Below are 18,869 nucleotides of genomic sequence, written 5' to 3'. Positions count from 1 at the left end.
TGAAACATAATTATCTAGATAAAATAGTTTGAACATAAAGCATATTATAAATCACACATCTTCAATACTATTTATATGATTTTTATAAATACTTTTATTTTTTGAATACAAATACTTTTTCTTTTAAATAGATAAATTTTAAACTTTTTTAAGAATAATTTGAATATATACATATAATGACACATGATAGAAGCTTCTATATTACATTGATTAGATATTCATAAAAAGGTACGGAGTAAATTATCTTTTAATTTTTTTTATAATTCAATCTCAAAATATATCATATAACATCTCCGTCCTATTTTTACGTGTCTTGTTTCGTTAACATGAGATGATTGAAGTTTTTTTAATTCAATTTTTAATAATATGTTTAGTATAAGTATATAAAAATTTATAAAAATATAAAAATTTTTCATAATATGTTTAGTATAAATATATGAAAATTTATATATTTAAAAACTAAATTAAAAATACTACTCCGTATTAAACACAAAAAATCAATAAAAATAAATTTTTAAAATATACGTTAGAATATAAGCAAATGAATTCTAAAATGTTAAGGGGAGGATTAGATCACAAGCCTTTGATTAAATGAGGTTGAAACTCAAGTATCTTACCAACCAAACTAATTCACCTTACTATAAAACATATGTATATAAATTACTTATACTCAATACATATATACTATATATATAAGAGATAGGATGGGGCCCTCTCCTAAGCATGTGCCCTGGGCAAGGGCAGGAGGGTCGGCCCTTGGAACCACTTCTGGGCCGGCCTGGTCAATGTCAGGAAGAACGCCCGACTGATGCCCCGATTACCTGCATCTTGGCTTGGAAGCTGATGACGTGGTCGCGCGGGTCCCCCGTGCCATCATAAGTGGGATGGTCAGGCAGCTTGAACCTAGCCGGTGCCTTATAAGCCTGCACTTATGCTGAGAAGGGCAAGGCGGTCAAGAGATTGTCAGTGACCAGCCTGTCTCTCCCTTCAACCATCTACCGTAGCGCCTGCACATCGGCGAATAGACCAACCATCTCGAGGTTACCTTGGCCGAGTAGAACGGATGACTCCCCCATGCCCTCCGTAGCTTCTCGCCTTTGCCGTGCAGCCAACCTCCTTTGGATAATGGCTTGCGGTTGCTCTCTAGCTAACCGGGTGGGGAGGTATTGCCCGGCCCGCTCACCCAAACGCTCTAGGACCGACTGCGCCGGGGCTGTGCGTCTGAGTCGGGAATGTGCCAAACGGTTGGCCTTCTAATCGACGGGTGGATTACCCCCCGAGTGCTCTGAATGTTTGGGCCTTGCTCAAGGGTTCTCCGCGGGAACTAACCGTGCGGGTTGCTGAACCTTGTTTGGGGGTGCCTGACCCCACCCGCGCGTGTACGTGTCAAAGGCTTGCACCAACAACTCTGCGAAGTTGGCTTGGGCCTGAGCGACAGGCGCTGGCGGGTTCCCCTCTGAAGGCGTGGGAGTCCGCGCGATAGTACGTGCAGCAGACTGCTCCCCGGAAGCGCGGGGGTTTAGCTGCTCATTTAGGTCACCAACGGAAGCGCGGCTGCCGGCGGGCAGCTATGGCGGGTTTGCAACAACTGCCACATGCCCGTTAACCGGCGGGGCGGCAGCGTTGGGACCGGTATTGTAACACCCCGTGTTACGGCCTTCAATCCCGGATTAATTATTTAATTAATCCCGTTAATAATAATTAAATATGATTTAATTCGGTTAGGTTTCCCTTTAATTAATTAATGAGGTCCACCATGAACCGTGGACCCTGGCCTAAATGAGAGTCTTAGGCCTATTAGGAATAAAGGAAGTAGGCCTTTTACTATTCAGATTATGATTAGGATTCTCTTTAATTAATTATATGGCCCACTATGGACCATGGACCCTTATCCTTAAAACAAGTCCTTAGTCCTATAAGGAATAGAATTAGTAAACCCATACCATTCAGGCCCTAATTAGGAGTCTTAAATATATAAATAGGGATATAGAAAGCACCTAGATCTTTCACCACAATAATCTCTCACCACAAAAGAAGTTCCAAGAATCCCCTTAGGAGAAATCAAGAAAGAAGAAAGCTTAAAGAAAGACCCTTCATAGCCAAGGAATTAATTAAGGTTAAGAGGTAACCCATGTCTCAACAAAACCTATTTTCATAGTTATGATTCCCCTCTTAGGATTTCCCCATATTATTGTGTATTGATGATTTGTGATATTATTATTGATGATTGGTGGGATGATTCCATGGGTGATCTTGATGATGAGAGGTTCTTGATAATTATGGTGTTCTTGATGATTATATGACGTTCTTGATAATTACATGGTGTTCTCGATTTTCTTAATGATTATATGAGGTTCTTGATAGTTATATGATATTCCTACCGAATCTTGATTTTGGAAGATGAATTGTGTTCTTGTTGATTTAAAAATAATTAGAACCCTAGGTTATATCGTGGAATTCGTATGGTATTATTCTTGTTATATTGGGTGGGATTTCGCATGATTGGGTGTTTATTATGTTTAGAAAAGCATGATAGGTTATGTGCCGTTTGTTTCTTGATTTTGATCCGTTAATTGTCTACGTGTGTTATCAATTGCGTTTGAAATTGCCTAAGCATGGTTTCGGGTTCCACAAAGGTTCCCGGGGCATTTTTGGTGAAAAGAGTCAGTGGGGGGTAGGTGGGGGTAGGGGACCCGCCACCTATCCGCGGCCAAAAAGAGGAGCTCTGGCAGCGGGCAGCTGCCCGGAACAGTAAATACCGGCGGGCAGCCAGCGGGTGAACCCCCACCCACCGGCTACCAGCTGGAAATTCCCACACCTCGGGATCCCGGTTTCCCCGTTTGATGTTCCCCCGACCCCCGTGGTGTCCCAACGGACTTCGTCTATCGTGCCTATGTCTAGTTTGATTTTCGAGTACCATTCGTAGGTCGTATGAGTCTTATATATTGCATGCTAGTTGAATTGGTATGCCGTTGACCTAGGTGAAAGAAGTATGAACCCCTTAGGACTATTCTTAGAATGTGAAGGATCACGCATAGGTTTTGTTATACGTTTTCTCCCCCTTCCCAATGTGTTAATGTGGGTTGCATGTGCTTGCTATGTGTTATGTGTGCATGTTACCCCGATTTGGTTGAGATCAATCGGGCTATACGGGCAGTCGGGTGGGCTGAGAACCATACCGGCTGTTAACCAGGCTGGTAGAGACCGGTCAGGTATATAAATTTTATATAGGACTAAGGTCCACTATACGGGCAGTTGAATGGGTTGAGAACCATCCCAACTATTAACCAGGTTGGTAGAGATCGGTCAGGTATATAAATATTATATAGGACAAAGGTCCACTATACGGGCAGTTGAATGGGTTGAAAACCATCCCAACTGTTAACCAGGCTGGTAAAGACCGGTCAGGTATATAAATATTATATAGAGCTGCGGCTCATCGGTCGGTTGCGATCGACCCCTCCGTAGTGTGAGACGGGGCAAGGTGCTGCGGGGCCGTGTCAGAGCTATATGTGCTGACCCTCATGTATGGGCATGCGATTGGTCCTGTGGCGCCAACAAAGTGTGCTATATGATGAGATAAGAAGGGTTGATGTTGTGACTGTGATAGGGCTCTTGCTAGTAATGCTTAATTGTGATTATTGGTTGTGCTTATCTATGACTGTTTCCTGTGTGAGAATTGTATATGCTTGGTTATGACTATAGACGGTGTGTACCCCTATTTGTTGGGTCGGTTCCCTGATTTGAAAGCTAGAGTCTCTTAGGATATATCTTCATGCTTCGAAATGACCTTTCGTATATCTATGTATATAACTATATGTATTGTATTTCAACGCGTTGGAGTGGGTTACCAGCATCTCTCGCTGAACAGATATATTTGGCTTTCAGGCACAGAAGAATAAGTCACTGGAGCGCGCTAGAACTTGGAGCGTAGAAGTTGATAGTTTCCCTTTCGGCCTGCGTGCCATGCTTATGCATTTACATTATTGCGGATATTAGTTAGTTAGCCTGTGCACCTGAGTTCTCTAGCTCAGGTGTGGCATAGCACCCCGTACTCTTGTATTATGTTTTGGGATTTAATGAGATTTCACCCTTATTTTATAAGTTTTAAATGTCTTGAAAATCTGGGGTGTTACAGGTATTGCGATTTCTACGTCTTGTACATGCCATGAGTAAAGCTTAGAGACAGGACCTTTTTTATCGATCCCAACAGATGGTGCCAATGTTGGTTTTTACAGCTTCGATGGTCGTTCGGCAAGCCAACACTACCGAAAGATGTGTTTGCGAGATGATGAAAACAAGAGATAAGATAACTAAAAGAGAGAGAATAATGCGATATTATTTGTCTAGGGGTTTGCCCTTAAAAGTGCCGATCCCATACATGGTGATCCCGGTGGGATATTTATACATGACAGCGGGGCTCGTACATGGTAAGTCGGGTTGACGTAAGGTCAAACCTAGTGGCGGGTAGGGCTGACATAAGGCTGACGCAGCCATCTACTTATTACCATAAATCGTCTAGACTAATTAAGGAAGCTACTTAAATGGACAGAGACTGCTCCCGTAGGATCTACTGATGTTCATTTCTGGATATGCGCCCAGTCAGGAATGCATGGCTGCCATGGAGTTTCTTCGGGGGCCATCATACCCAGGCGAGGACACTCCGCCTTCGTAGCCTAGTCTCCTAGTTGGGTTTAGGGTAGCACCTAGTCGGGGACACACTGCCCGCAGACCTGGTTCAACGCGTCGAGCTTGTTCTCGACGTGTCGAGTCGTCGGGATGTGCCAGGTCCAGTTTTGCCCGAAAATTCCTAATTTGACCCGGCTTGGCTCTCGCTATAAAAAACCCATCTTGGTTCAACCCTAGGGCAGTAAGTTGCATTTTTGGAGCAAGAGAAGAGAAAAGAAGATAATCACACCTAGAGCTACAAGTCATCTTTGAAGAAGAGGTAAAGCCAAGAAGATTCGGGAGAATTTCTTTACCTTTTCTTTTACTTTCTTTGTTGCTTGTAAACTCTCTTACATTATTGATATGAATATTTTAGCCATGCTTGGCTAAAACATCTTAGGGATTTTTGAGTGAAAGTGTTTATGAATTTATGTGCCTAGTTTTCAGATTCTTTAGTATATTGATATTTGGATTTTATAACTGATAGATACCCCAAAATAGCCCGTCGGACGGGAAGTAACACCCCAATGTTCAACATAATTTAAAACTATTTAAGCTTAGGAAATAAAGGCAAAGTTATCATTAATACCCAAACAGAGCGGAAGCTAAATATCAGTGTTGGGGGTGTTATGCAACATCCAAGCTAGAGAACCTAGATGCACAGGCTAAACTAACTAAGCAAAGTATAACCCATAGTCATTATCCGAATACAAGCATGGCTCACAGGCCGACAAACTAAGCTAATACTAACTAAGCCAGGAACCGCAACTCCTTCTAGCGTGCTCTCGATCAACTAATCAATACCTGAAAAACATGCAGTTTTACAATCGTTTGCGAATAATGCTAAGAAACCCACTCCCACGCGTTGAGTACAATACATATAGATATAAGAAATCATTTTGAGACTTGGGAATACATAATATAGATCTAAACAACTCTAGCTTTAAAACCAGGAATATAACTCGAGGCACGCCACAGACTTGCCACAACAAGACACATAAAGATTCTAGCGTGCAACTACGACCACAAGACAAGACAACAATAAGACTCAACAATAACAACAAGAGAACTTAACCAGGCATGTCTATGTTCCAACCTTTACGCCTCTCCAGCCTTATAACAGTTCCAACATGTACCTCTAGGCCACCCTACACACCACATCCTTATCCCTCCGGGGCAACGTATGCCCCCCCCCCCCACCCCCACCCCCCCCCCCCCCCCCGCTTGCAAGACCTCCTACATAACCGCCGAACTCAAAGCATCCGCGATGCCTTTAAATCACACACCGGTACCGCAGTACCATCACACACAAGCACGCGCAGTGCATCAACCACCAATCTCATATCTTTTCTTTTCACCACGGACAACAACACACAAGCAAGACTCAACACTGACTCCACAAGGGGATAATCGGAAAAAGGTACATTATGCACATTGGCTCTCAACAACAAGCGCCCTCACGGCGACCACAAGACACACGAAGACCATTGCAGACTATACTCTGGCACTACACGATACAAGTATGGGCCACATGCAAAGACACGACTCACAATTCACATTACGGCACACAAGACATCATACTAGACTCAAAAACACCAACGAAAACACCTCGGGGCAAGGGTTCGACCCAACGGAGACCGAACAATCCCGCGTCGGCCTGTGGTACCGCGGGTAGACGACCACCTGCTGACCTCTCGCCGGCTGTACCACGCCGTTCCAGGGGGTGGCCGTCCACCCGCCCGTCCTCCCCCCGGCGGTGATCCACTGTTCCAGCGGGTGGACCGGCGGGTGACCGTCTACCCGCCCGTCTTTCCGCTGGAACACCACCCCCTTTCCAGCAGGTGGTCAAGTGGGGGTTCGTCCCCCCACCGACTACCCGTTGGAACATGTTCCTTGCCCAATTTCCCAACCAGGGAATTTCTCAATTTCACCCAAAATCAAGTCCCAACATGCCCCAAACACACATCAATAACAATTGGGACTTGAACACATAGAACAAGCCAAAAAACAACGCAATCAAAGCCTGAACGCAAACTCTAAACATGGCAAGACTCAAGGATAAACACATAATGGTTCAAGAGCATCAAGAACATCAAGAAACCAACATACAAGGCCCTAAAGACAAACCCTAAACCTCAAATAACGCTCAAACATGCATATACCCACCCAAGAATTCCAAGAATGTCAAGAACAACAAGATTCACAATATAAACCGTACGGACAAGCTCTAAACACAATTAAATACAAGAACATGCAAACCACCACAAAAGATCATCAAGGACATCAAGAATATCAAGAATCCACAAATTCACGCATACAATCATTCAAAGGAGCCAATCAATAAAAGATAGCAAGGAAAATAGGTTTTGTAAGACATGGGTTACCTGGTAGCTTTAATTAACCTCCTCACGACTTCTAGGATTTATCCTCAAGGTCCTTTTTCCTAACAGTCTTTTCTAGGCTTGGAGGTGGGGATTCTTCGTCTGAGTTTTGGGAGGGAATTTCGAGTGTTGGAGAGGGGAGAGTTATAAAGGCTTCCTAATCCCTTTTATATAGGTTTATGAAATCCGAATCAGAGTCTAATTAATAAAGGGCATTATTTCCTTATTCTATCAGGCTTGGGGTTTCATTAAGGGTGAGGGTCCACGATCCTCCGTGGACCATATTAATTAATTTAGGGAATCTTGACTGAATTAAATTCTTTTTTAGCTATTCCTTTAACGGGATTAAATAAATAATTAATCTGAATTTAAAGGCGTAACACGGGGTGTTACACGGGAAGGCATGGTAATGCAACCGGGTCAAGGCGCGGCCTGATACTTAGCAGGTGGATGATCTCCAAGGCCCCCCACTCACCATATAAGGCGTCAGGTGACGACAATCAGTCACCTTCAGGCGACCAGCCAGCCATAGCGACGGACGTTTGCGCAGGCAGGGCTTAGCCCGCGCGGGTAGAACGGTCGATCCCTGTGGCCAGTGTGTCCTCAGGGGGGCTCCCAGGCGAGACTTGGTTGGGCAACTAGCCTTTGTGGAAGGCATGTCTCTGACCGAATACCCTGCGGGATTCAGATGGACGACCAGGCTACGCGAGCGATGTGTCTTCGACCGTGCGCTACTCCGGAACCCGATCGAGTGACTAAGCTTCTCAAGCGGAGTGTCCTTGCCCGGGTGCGAGAGCCCCTAAAGGCACCCCCACGGCGGTCGGGGCGTTCCCAACCGAGTGCATATCCAGATTCCAGAGACGGATATCAGCGGATTCTGCGGAGGCAATCTCCGTTCATTTAAACAGCTAACTTAATTAGTTTAGACGGTTTTGGTAGTAAGTAGGCACCTGCATCAGCCCTAAGTAAGCCCTATCCCGCCTCTAGACTTGACCTTACGTCAACCCTACTTACCTTGTAAGAACTTCATACTCATGTACAAATATCCCCATAGGATCACCATGTAAGTCGGCATTTTGAGGGCAAAACCCTAGACAAATAATATCACATTATTCTCTCTCTCTCTCTTTAATACTTTATCTCTCGTTTCCCTTATCTTGCACACTTACAAAATCAAGCATATTTTTTCGGTGGTCTTGGCCTGCCGAGCGGTCATCGAGGCTGTGAAAACTAACATTGGCGCCATCTGTGGGGATCAAAACTAAATGTCCCATTTCTAAGCTTTGTCGATGGCACGTAGAGACGTAGTAATCGTAACACCGGTTAAAACACCGCTGCCCCGCCGGCTAACAGGCACGTGGTAGTGGTCGCAAACCCGCAAGAGCCGCCCGTCGGCAGCCGCGCATCCGTCTGTGAACTGTGGGAACAACTCAACCGTCGCACATCCGGAAAACAGTCGGCTACACGTACCACGCGTATTGTCGCGCTGACTATTGAGCCGTCGGGGGAAAACCCGCCAGTGCCTATCGCTCAGGCCTAAGCCAACTTCGCAGAGTTGTTGGCGCAAGCCTTTGATGCATACGCGCGCGGGCGAGGTCAGGCGCCCCCCAACATGGTCCGGCATCCGCAAGCCTACAAGGCACCAGCCAAGTACAAATTGCCCGATCACCCAACTTACGATGGCACGAGGGACCCACGCGACCATGTCATCAATTTCCAGGCCAAGATGCAGGTAGTCGGGGCTGATGCTCCGATGATCTACTGGGCATTCTTCCCAACACTGGCCGGGCCGGCTTAGAGATAGTTCCTCAGGGCCCCCCAGGATCCATCAACACTTTCGAGGAATTGGCCACCTAGTTCCCTAACACATTTTGCTAGGAGCATGAAGCCCAAGAAATCTGTCTCAAATCTAGCCAGGGTGCATCAAGACGAAGGGGAAAGTATGCGCAAATATATCGCGCGGTGGCAGTGTAACACCCCGAAAAATTTAAACTTTTGAAGCTCATATAATAAAGGTAAATGCTCATAAATCTCAAAACAAACATAAGAGTACGGGGTGCTATGCCACACCTGAGCTAGAGAACTCAGGTGCATAGGCTTACTTCTAGAATCCTCAAAGTATCAATACGTAAACATGGCACGCAGGCCGAAAGAGAAACTATTTACTCTATGCTCCGAATCTCTAGCGCGCTCCAGTGTTTAATCATCTATGCCTGAAAGCCAAATATATCTGTTCAGCGAGAGATGCTGGTAACCCACTCCAACGCGTTGAAATACAATACATATAGGCATATATATAGCTATAAGAAAAACTATTTTGAAGCATGAAGATATATCCTAAGAGACTCTAGCTTTTAAAACAGGGAATAGACTCGACAGATAGGGATAAGCACAGTCAACAGTGATATAATTCACAAGCATAGGGAACAGACCCGACAGATAGAGATAAGCACAGCCAATAGTCATAACCAAGCATATACGGTTTACTAGCACGTATCCTATGGTCACACTTTCATAACATTCGTAACATCAAACCATCCATATCTCATCACATAGCACACTTTGTTGGCGCCACAGAACCAATCGCATGCCCATACATGAGGGTCAGCGCATATAGCTCTAACACGGCCCCGCAGCACCCTGCCCCGTATCGCAACACGGAGGGGTCGATCGCAACCGACCGATGAACCGCAGCTCATCATAATGTTTGATCGCAACCAAACAGTGGACCGCATCCCAAGAGTAGTCATCTGACCGCAGCCAGGAATATGAACCGCATCTCATGTAAAACGTTTGATCGCAACCAAACGGTGGACCGCAGCCCGAGAGTGTAAATCTGACCGCAGCTCAGGAATAACCAATTTGATCGCAACCAAATTGGGGTATCATGCACACATAACACATAGCAAACACATGCAACCCACATTGACACATTGGGAAGGGGGAGAAATCGTATAACGAAACCTATGCGTGATCATCCACATACTAAGAATGATCCTAAGGGGTTCATACTTCTTACACCTAGGTCAACAGGATACCAATTCAACTAGCATGTAATATATAAGACTCATTCATCCTACGAATGGTACGCGAACATCAAACTAGACACAGGCACGATAGACGGAGTCCGTTGGGAAACCACGGGGGTCGGGGGAACAACAAACGGGGAAGCTGGGATCCCGAAGTGGGACTGTTTCCAGCGGGTAGCAGGTGGGTGAAGGGTCACCCGCCGGCGACAAATTTCCGAGCAGCGGGTGCCTGGCGGGCAGTCGCCTGCCCGCCGGCTGCCCGCTGCCGGTGACGTCCATTCTAGCCGCGGGTAGGTGGCGGGTCCCCTACCCCCCACTCACTCTTTTTCACAAGTAACGCCCCTGGAACCTTTGTGGAACCCGAAACCATGCTTAGACACCTTTAAACGCAATTGATGACAACACGTAGACAATTAACGGATCAAAAGCAAGAAACATACGGCACATATCCTATCATGCTTCCTAAACATAATTAACACCCAAACATGCGAATTCCCACCCAATATATCAAGAATAACACCACACGAGTTTCACGATACATCCTAGGGCTCTAATTATATTTAAATCATCAAGAACGTAATTCATCCTTTAATCATCAAGAACCAGTCCAATTTATCAAGAACATCACACAATCATTTGGAATCTAGGTTTATCAAGAATATCACACAATCGTCAAGAATCTCTTTCCATCATCAAGATTATCAAGATTACCCAAGAAATCATAACATCAATTATCAAGATCACACCATCAATATCATAGACGAATCATCAATACACAAGAATGTAGAGGGATGCCTAGAGGGAGATCATAGCTAAGAAAATAGGTTTTGTTGAGACATGGGTTACCTCTTAGCCTTAATTGATTTCCTTGGCTATGAAGGGTCTTCCTCTAAGTCTTTCTTCTTTCTTGATTTCTCCTAGGGGAATTCTTAGAACTCCTTGTGTGGTGAGAGCTTATTGTGGTGGGGGTTCTAGGTGCCTCCTATGTCCCCTATTTATATATCTAAGAGTCCTAATTAGGGCCCAAATACTATAGGCTTGCTAACTCTATTCCTTTTAGGACTAGGGGTTGGGTTTAGAGATGAGGGCCCACGGACTATGGTGGGTCTTTTCCTAATTAATTATTGTAATTTAATTCTTTCTTTGGATAATTGGTTAAATGATTAATTGGTTTTAGGGGTCGTAACACGGGGTGTTACAGGCAGAAGGAGGCGCAGGCGGTAGATGGCCTAAACGATCAGACAGACCTGACGTTCTTCACCGAGTCCTTAAGGGCAGACGAGTATTATAGTCGACTGCGGGATGAGAATCCCAAGACATATGCAGAGGCCATCCAGCGATCTAAACAACTGGCCGATACCGAAGAGGCGGTCAGGCAAAAACGCAGGCAAGAAGCCTCTTCTGCGGAGAGGCCCCAGGCGGATAACTCCCGCGAAGGGCGAGCAGCGGAGGAAGGGGGCACTTGTGTGAGATCTCGTCGGATCCTGGACCGACTAGGAGCTCTTGCTTCCCGATCGATAGCAAAACCTATCCACGAGGTCCGCGCCCAGCTACCTCCTCCCCCGCCTATCCACCCCGACGATAGGCCCCAGGTGATCGGTATGAACCCCCCTCCTTACTGCCGATACCACCACAGGAACAGTCATTCCACAGAGGAATGTGGAGGCTTAAGGGAAGAAATTGAGGGGTTATTAAGCGTGGTCGGCCACTGCCCCATAACTAGTGGCGCCGGCCAGGCTTGATGGGCAGAAGAGGATGCCCCATCGAAACGAAACAAAAATCGTCGACAAGGGTAAGAAGCCCATGCAAGATGAGCACGGGGATAGAAACTGGAAACACAAGCCGGTGATAAACATGATAGTGGGCGGTCACGAAGGTGGTGATTCCACGAGAGTCCGGAAGACCCGCGCTAGAAAGTTGTACGTGGGAGCAATAGCCTTCCAGGAACCAGACCACAAAAGAGCATGTAGAGAGTCGATCGTCTTTACAGACGACAACTTGCCTAGAGTCCCCGCGCCCCATCGAGACGCCTTGGTTATCGCAATGGACATCTAGGGGACGGTCACCCAACGAGTGTTGGTCGACACGGGCAGCAGCGTTAATGTGTTATACATGGACGCCTTCCAGAAGTTGGGATTGCCAAAGGAACAGATGCGACCGGTCAGGACCCCCTTGGCCCGATTCACCGGCGACGCGGAGGGCTGCGTCTCTTTTACCGTCGAGTTGGGTACTTGGCCTCAGGTGAGGAAGATCGAAATTGAATTTGTGGTAGTTGCTCTGAAGTGTGTGAATAATGTCATCCTCGACCGACCAGGATTAGAGGATTTAGGCACTTTGATCTCTATTGAGCACCTGTGTATGAAGTTTCGCACACCGCTAGTGTCGGAGCAGTGCGGTGTGATCAGAAGACGGCTCGTAGTAGTTACTTGCAAGTCTGCCGAAAGATTGGATAGAGCTTTGATCGGGTGAACACTATTGCCCATCAGGTGGCTGAGCGGCCAGTGGAGCGTTTGGCTCCCGCAGTCGAGTTAGAGGAGGTAATCCTGGAGGTCGATCGCCCCGGCAGGATAGTCCGGATCAGGATCAGCTTGCTTACCTCTATGAAGCAGGCGGTCACGACAGTTCTAAGAGAATATAATGAAATATTTGCGTGGGGTGGCTAGAGGATATGCCCGGAGTCGACCGATCAATCATAACGCATAGGCTGGCGGTTGACCTCGACATCAAGCCCGTAGCTTAGAAGAGAAGGAATTTGTCAAATGATAGCAGGGACTTCGTGAAGCGGGAAGTAAACACGCTGCTAGCCGCGGGGCACATCTGGGAGGTTAAATACCCCGGCTGGCTGGCCAACGTGGTGTTAGTGCCCAAGCCGCCAGCGTGGAGAATGTGTGTAGATTACATCGACCTCAACGAGGCATGTCCAAAGGATTCATTCCCTTTGCCTCAAATCAATCAGCTGGTGGACGACACGGCTTGATGTGCCCTACTCAGTTTCGAACGCCTTCTGCGGCTACCATCAGGTATTTATGCACGAGTCAGATGAAGAAAAGACTGCCTTTATCACCCTAGATGGGGTATATTGCTACAGGGTAATGCCTTTTGGTCTCAAGAATGCTGGAGCCACCTATACCCGAATGGTAGCCCGATTGTTCAAAGGGCTGATAGGCGGATCCATAGCCGCCTACGTTGATGATATGCTCGTCAAGTGCATGGATTTCACGGATTGTTTTGAAATCATTAGGAAATTCAACCTAAGGTTAAATCCCAAGAAGTGCGCATTCGCAGTCAAAGGAGGAAAGTTTCTGGGCTACATGGTCACCCGGGGAGGAATCGAACCGAACCCGGAGAAGGTGCAGGCCATCCTGGATATGCAACCGCCAAGAAACCTTAAAGAAATGTTGTGACTGACTGGCCGGATGGCCGCCCTTAATCGATTCTTGTCTAAGTCCGCCGATAGGGCCCTCTCCTTCATTGAGGTTATGAAGATGCAGGACGGGTTCCGGTGGACTGGAGAATGCCAGGCAGCCTTTGAGGATTTAAAGAGGTACCTTTTGGCTCCCCCACTCTTATCTAAGCCCAATGAAGGAGAAATGTTGTTGTTGTACCTAGCCGCCTCCCACAAGGCGGTTGGAGCAGTCCCCGTGCGGGAAGAGGAAAAAGTCCAACTGCCAATTTATTATGTCGGGCAGACTTTGAAGGGCATGGAGGTCAATTATTCCCCCATAGAGAAGGTTGCCTTTGCCTTAGTCACCACGGTCAGGAAGTTGGTGCCTTACTTTCAAGCTCATACAGTCAAAGTGTTGACTGGCTTGCCGCTGGACAGTACGTTGCGTAATCCGGCCTTGTCCGGACGACTGCTCAAGTGGGCAATGGAGCTCACTCAATATGGGATCGAGTATACCTCATGACCATCCATCAAGGCTCATGCCTTAGCTGACTTCATAGTAGAATGTTCTGCTGTTGGTCCCGATAGGGTGGTAGAAAGTCTAGAGGGGGGGGGGGGGGGGGGGGGTGAATAGACTTTCTAAACTTTTCTCAATAAATAACTCTTTGGTAATTTCAACTCTAAGTAACAAGTAAATAGGGAAGTGTTTTAACTTGAACTGCACAGCGGAATAAATATGCGTAAAGAGTTATGCCCAATCAATAATTTTAATCACATGCACATATAAGATAAGCTTAGATGGTGTGTAAGGATGGCATGCATATCTTGAATATTTAAAGGAGATGGTTCACTCAATATTTAACAATAATATTCAAGATTATAAATAAGACTTCGTGTCATGTCAATCGTATGATGAATGTCACATGCAATACATCAAACTTGCTTAGAATAATTCAAATGTTAAGCTTGGAAAGTTTGAATTACATGCATACGTGAAAACACACTAAACTCGAAAGATTAAGATAGACAATGAATAGTAAACGGGTTAGTCAAATGATAAATAAAGCGAATTATGTAACTGCGGTATGTAAATGAGAGAGGCAATTTATAGTGGTTCGGAAGTGGTGTAATCTTCCTAGTCCACTTTACTCCATTCACTTCTAGGAGTAATTCACTGTTTTCCACACACAGTTACAATAGTGAATAACCGCTACACAAGCACTTCTTCCGGATGTCTTGCACACAGCTACACCCAACTTCGAGTGTCTCTCACACAGCTACACTCAACTACGAGTATTTCGCACACAGTTATACTCGATGCCAATTAAGTGTTTTGTACACAGCTGACTCATTAGAGTATTTTGCACACAACTATACTCTCTTTTTACAATTACAAATACAAGGGTAATTGTATCTCTCTCCAACTAGTTTTGAGACTATTCAGACTAAGTCTCTCTTCTAGATATTTCAATGAATATTTGAGCACTTGTATTTCTAGAATTCGCACTTGTTCATCCGTGTTGTATCTTCAAGTCTTCATGGCCTTTTATAGACAATCAAATATATCTGTTGGAGTGGGATAATTTGATGTTTGAAATTTGAATCTTCATAGCCTGATATTGTTGACAATGGTAGGTCTTCAATTTTGATTTGATTGTCAACTTGCCTGACAAGATAATATTTTTTATCTTAACTTAATTTTCAAGTTGTTTCTAAAATATTATTATATTTGCCAATTTTGAATTTCCAACATCTCTTTGAAATAAATCCTTCTAATATAATTTATTTCTAGGATAAGATTCTTTATTCATGTCTTCATCCATTTTCCACCGTTCTGATTATATCTTTATGCAATTTGGATTCTTGTGGTATGTGGGATGAATCAAAATAAATTCCTTCGAATTTATCTATTTTCTGATCATCTTGCTTCTTTGCCATATTTTGCTCCTTAAAGGACACATTGTGCTCCTTTGGATACATCTTGCTTGTTTGACCTTGACACTTGTTGCTTGTTGATGTTATCACATATGTGCTTGTTTTAATAATTATTTTGAATCATCTCTGTAATTAAGTTCATTAATTTTGCTTATTTAATACATGTTTTCCTTGCTATTATCATTTAATTATGGTTCACACTTGTTTTGAATGTTTTACGGTGTTTGTTAGTGTTTTTGAATTATTGTAGGTCAAAGTTATGAGCAAGGGAAGTCCTAGGACAAAATTGGAGTCAAAAGTGAATCAAAAGACCGAAGAGTTGTAATTCCCGTTGAATTCGGCGACAGCTTAGTATTTTGATCATATCTCATGCTAGGAATGTCTGATTCAGGTGATTCTTGTGCCATTGGAAAGAAGACTCGAAGGGCTACAACCTATGACTCAGCAGAAAACTCAACGCGTCGAGCCCCAGGCTCGACGTGTCGAACATTTCCAGTGACATTTCATCTCGCACAGATTGGCGACAGTTTAGTATTTTGATCTTATCTCATGCTAGGAATGTCCGATTGAGGTGATTCTTGCGTCATTGGAAAGAAGACTCGAAGGGCTACAACTCTTATGGAGACATCAAAGTCTAGATAATAATAGAAAATGGTCAAAATAAGCTTGCAAACCGTACTTATTGCACTGGGCGCGATTTTAGAAACTTCCTAATTTAAAGTGGCATTCTCCAAAGCTAAAGAAAAGATAGTAATTTCCTAATCATATGATGGCAGAAATATCAAATGATTAAAGACGGTAATTTCTTATTTATTAAATAGGAATATTCCTAATTTCTCAAGGGTTGATCCCAACTTTGTACCTATTATAAAATCCCACCTTCCTCAACCCTAAGAAGAATGAGTTTTAGTTTAGAGTAAATAATTAGAATAGACAATTGTATAGTCCAGAATTCAGAATTCAGAGATTCTTGGAGACAAGAAGGAGAGAAATCAAGAGCCACAAGTTGTCTTGGAAAGCAAGAATAAGACTAGGGAGATTTGGGAAAATCGTCTGGTTAATTCTTGTACTCTTTTGATGATTTGTAATTCTTTATTTATATTTGCTATGTATAATTTAGTCATGCTTGGCTAAATTCTTTAGAGATTCTTGGGTAAAAGTGTTTATGAACCTATGTGCCTGAGCTCTCAGTTTCTTTAATATATTATTATTTGGGTTTAATACTTGTGTTGCAATCGTGATAATGTTGTTCGATGCTTGTAATTAATGGCCATAGTTACTAGCTTCATAGCCATGTTTGTGTCACCAATGGGAGTTGGGGCATAAATTAGGGCACACACGATTGCACCTAATGGTTAGTCCTTGGGAAAGGAGAACTTATTAGGGGAAGTTTATTCTAGATTATTGCTCATCGGGAGATGGTAGTAATTAGGAATAATTGAATGCTGATCTTTGATCTTATTGGGTGTTTAAGCCATGGGAGTGGAAATTCACTAGGAATAGAGATTACGGGAGTAATTCGATTCCACTTTGCATTCCCACACAAATCTTAATTCCAAACTAAATATTGCAAACGATAATTGGCACTAGGTGATTAAATACTTGAATCCCATGAATCTCAACTTCTCTCTAATTGTTTTCAAAATCCTGAACCTCTGTTTTATTTTATTTATTTTATGCCAATCAATCATCTAAGTAATTGTTAGGATTAGCTCTAATGAATAAGTTAGTAACTAGTGCTTGATACAACCACTTCCCTGTGGATCGATAACTCGTACTCCGAGAATTATTTGTTTGCAAATATACTACGCATCACTTGTTTGACTTAATACATTGTGCTTTTCTGATTAGGTTACATTGTGCTCCTTAAGGCACATCGTGCTCTTTTAAGACATTGTGATCTTTTAGAACATCGTGCTCTTTTGAGACATTGTGCTTGTTAAGACATCGTGCTCTTTTTGAGACATCGTGCTCCTTGGTACGAATTCTTGAATTGTAAAAAATAAGTCCTTAAGGGGGAATTAATCTCGGGTATAATCGTTATGAGTAAGGACTTCTACCATTTCGCCGTTAGGCTCATCCAGTCATTCTTTGTAATGCCATTCCTTAGTGCTTCTTTCCTGGATGAATACTTGTAGGACTAAAATTAATTCTCCAAATTAATTTTGTTCTTCATGTGGTAGATTTTCCTTTGCATATTGACTTGATATTCTAGATTATGATGCTTGTACTAGAGACCTAAATTCTAAGGAGATCTAAAGTACATTTGTCTCATCAAAACTTTATTACAAAAATATTCCTATCATCTGCCCATTCGGCGGAGAGCTCGCTGGTCGAAGGCCCGGAAGTGGCGAAGTGGTGGGAGATACACACCGACGGTGCCGCCAGCACCTGGCACTGCGGAGGCGGAGTTATGGTCACCACCCCCGAGGGGTTCCGTTTGTATTACGCCTTATGATACCAATTTCAGAACTCAAACAATGAGGTGGAGTACGAGGCAGTCATCAGGGGGATTGCGGCTGGTCATCGCCCTCAACGCTGCCCGGGTGTAGAGCCGTTGAAACAGTCTCGCGGGGCGGGACGGACCAAAACACACCAAAGCCCGTCCCCGTAGCGAGACAGTTTATAAAAGCCCGCCTCTTAGCGGGCTTGGAATGTGGCCGCCCCGCCATGCCAAAGCCCGCTGGCGAGGCGGGCCAGCCCGCCAGCCTATATGTTTTTGTAGTTAGAAAAGATTTGTTATACTGTAGGCTTGTAGTTACATTACTGTGTAAGTGTTTTAATTTAAAAAAATGACATGCAAACTAACAACATGTATTTAATACTAAATATTAATACAAATTAAAATAACTAACAACTAATAGAAATTATCCAAACTTTCAAGTTTCTATTCAACATTAGGAATTAAAATAAAATAGTTTTGCAAATACTAAACTTCTAAAACTCATAATTCATCAACCATTATTATCATTAATATCATGGTCTTCTTCTCCTTGATCTCTATCATCATTGATTTGGAAATTGGGAATTGCAAAGCATGCTACAATATTTTTCTTTTTAATATAGATTAGTAGGCCGCGGGCTAAACTCGTGGCCCGCCTGACCCGCCCCGCTTGGACCCGTGACCCAGGCGGGGCAGGCTAAAAAGCCCGCCTCCTGGCAAGTGAAATAATCAAGAACCCGTCCCCTACCTACGGCGGGATGACGGGTTGACTCGGCGGGTAAAACCTATTTTTGATAGCTCTATTCGCTGGGGTATTTAAGCGGAGACACGCCGACTACCAAGGCTGGTTTCCCAACCGAGACCTGTCCGAGAGCCCACCCAAGGACACTCCGGTTGCTGAGATTGGTTGCTAAAGGATGAACAACTGTCGTCGTCGGTCGTCATGTAGGATGACCGAGAGGGGTCCTGGAATTCCCCTCACGCAGAGTATTGGACCACGCTTCGACCCGGCTGCCTTGTCCGACCTT

Source organism: Ipomoea nil, unplaced genomic scaffold (genome assembly GCF_001879475.1).
Source record: "Ipomoea nil cultivar Tokyo-kokei standard unplaced genomic scaffold, Asagao_1.1 scaffold0937, whole genome shotgun sequence".
NCBI lineage: Eukaryota > Viridiplantae > Streptophyta > Magnoliopsida > Solanales > Convolvulaceae > Ipomoea > Ipomoea nil.
Note: the sequence above shows the minus strand (reverse complement) of the source record.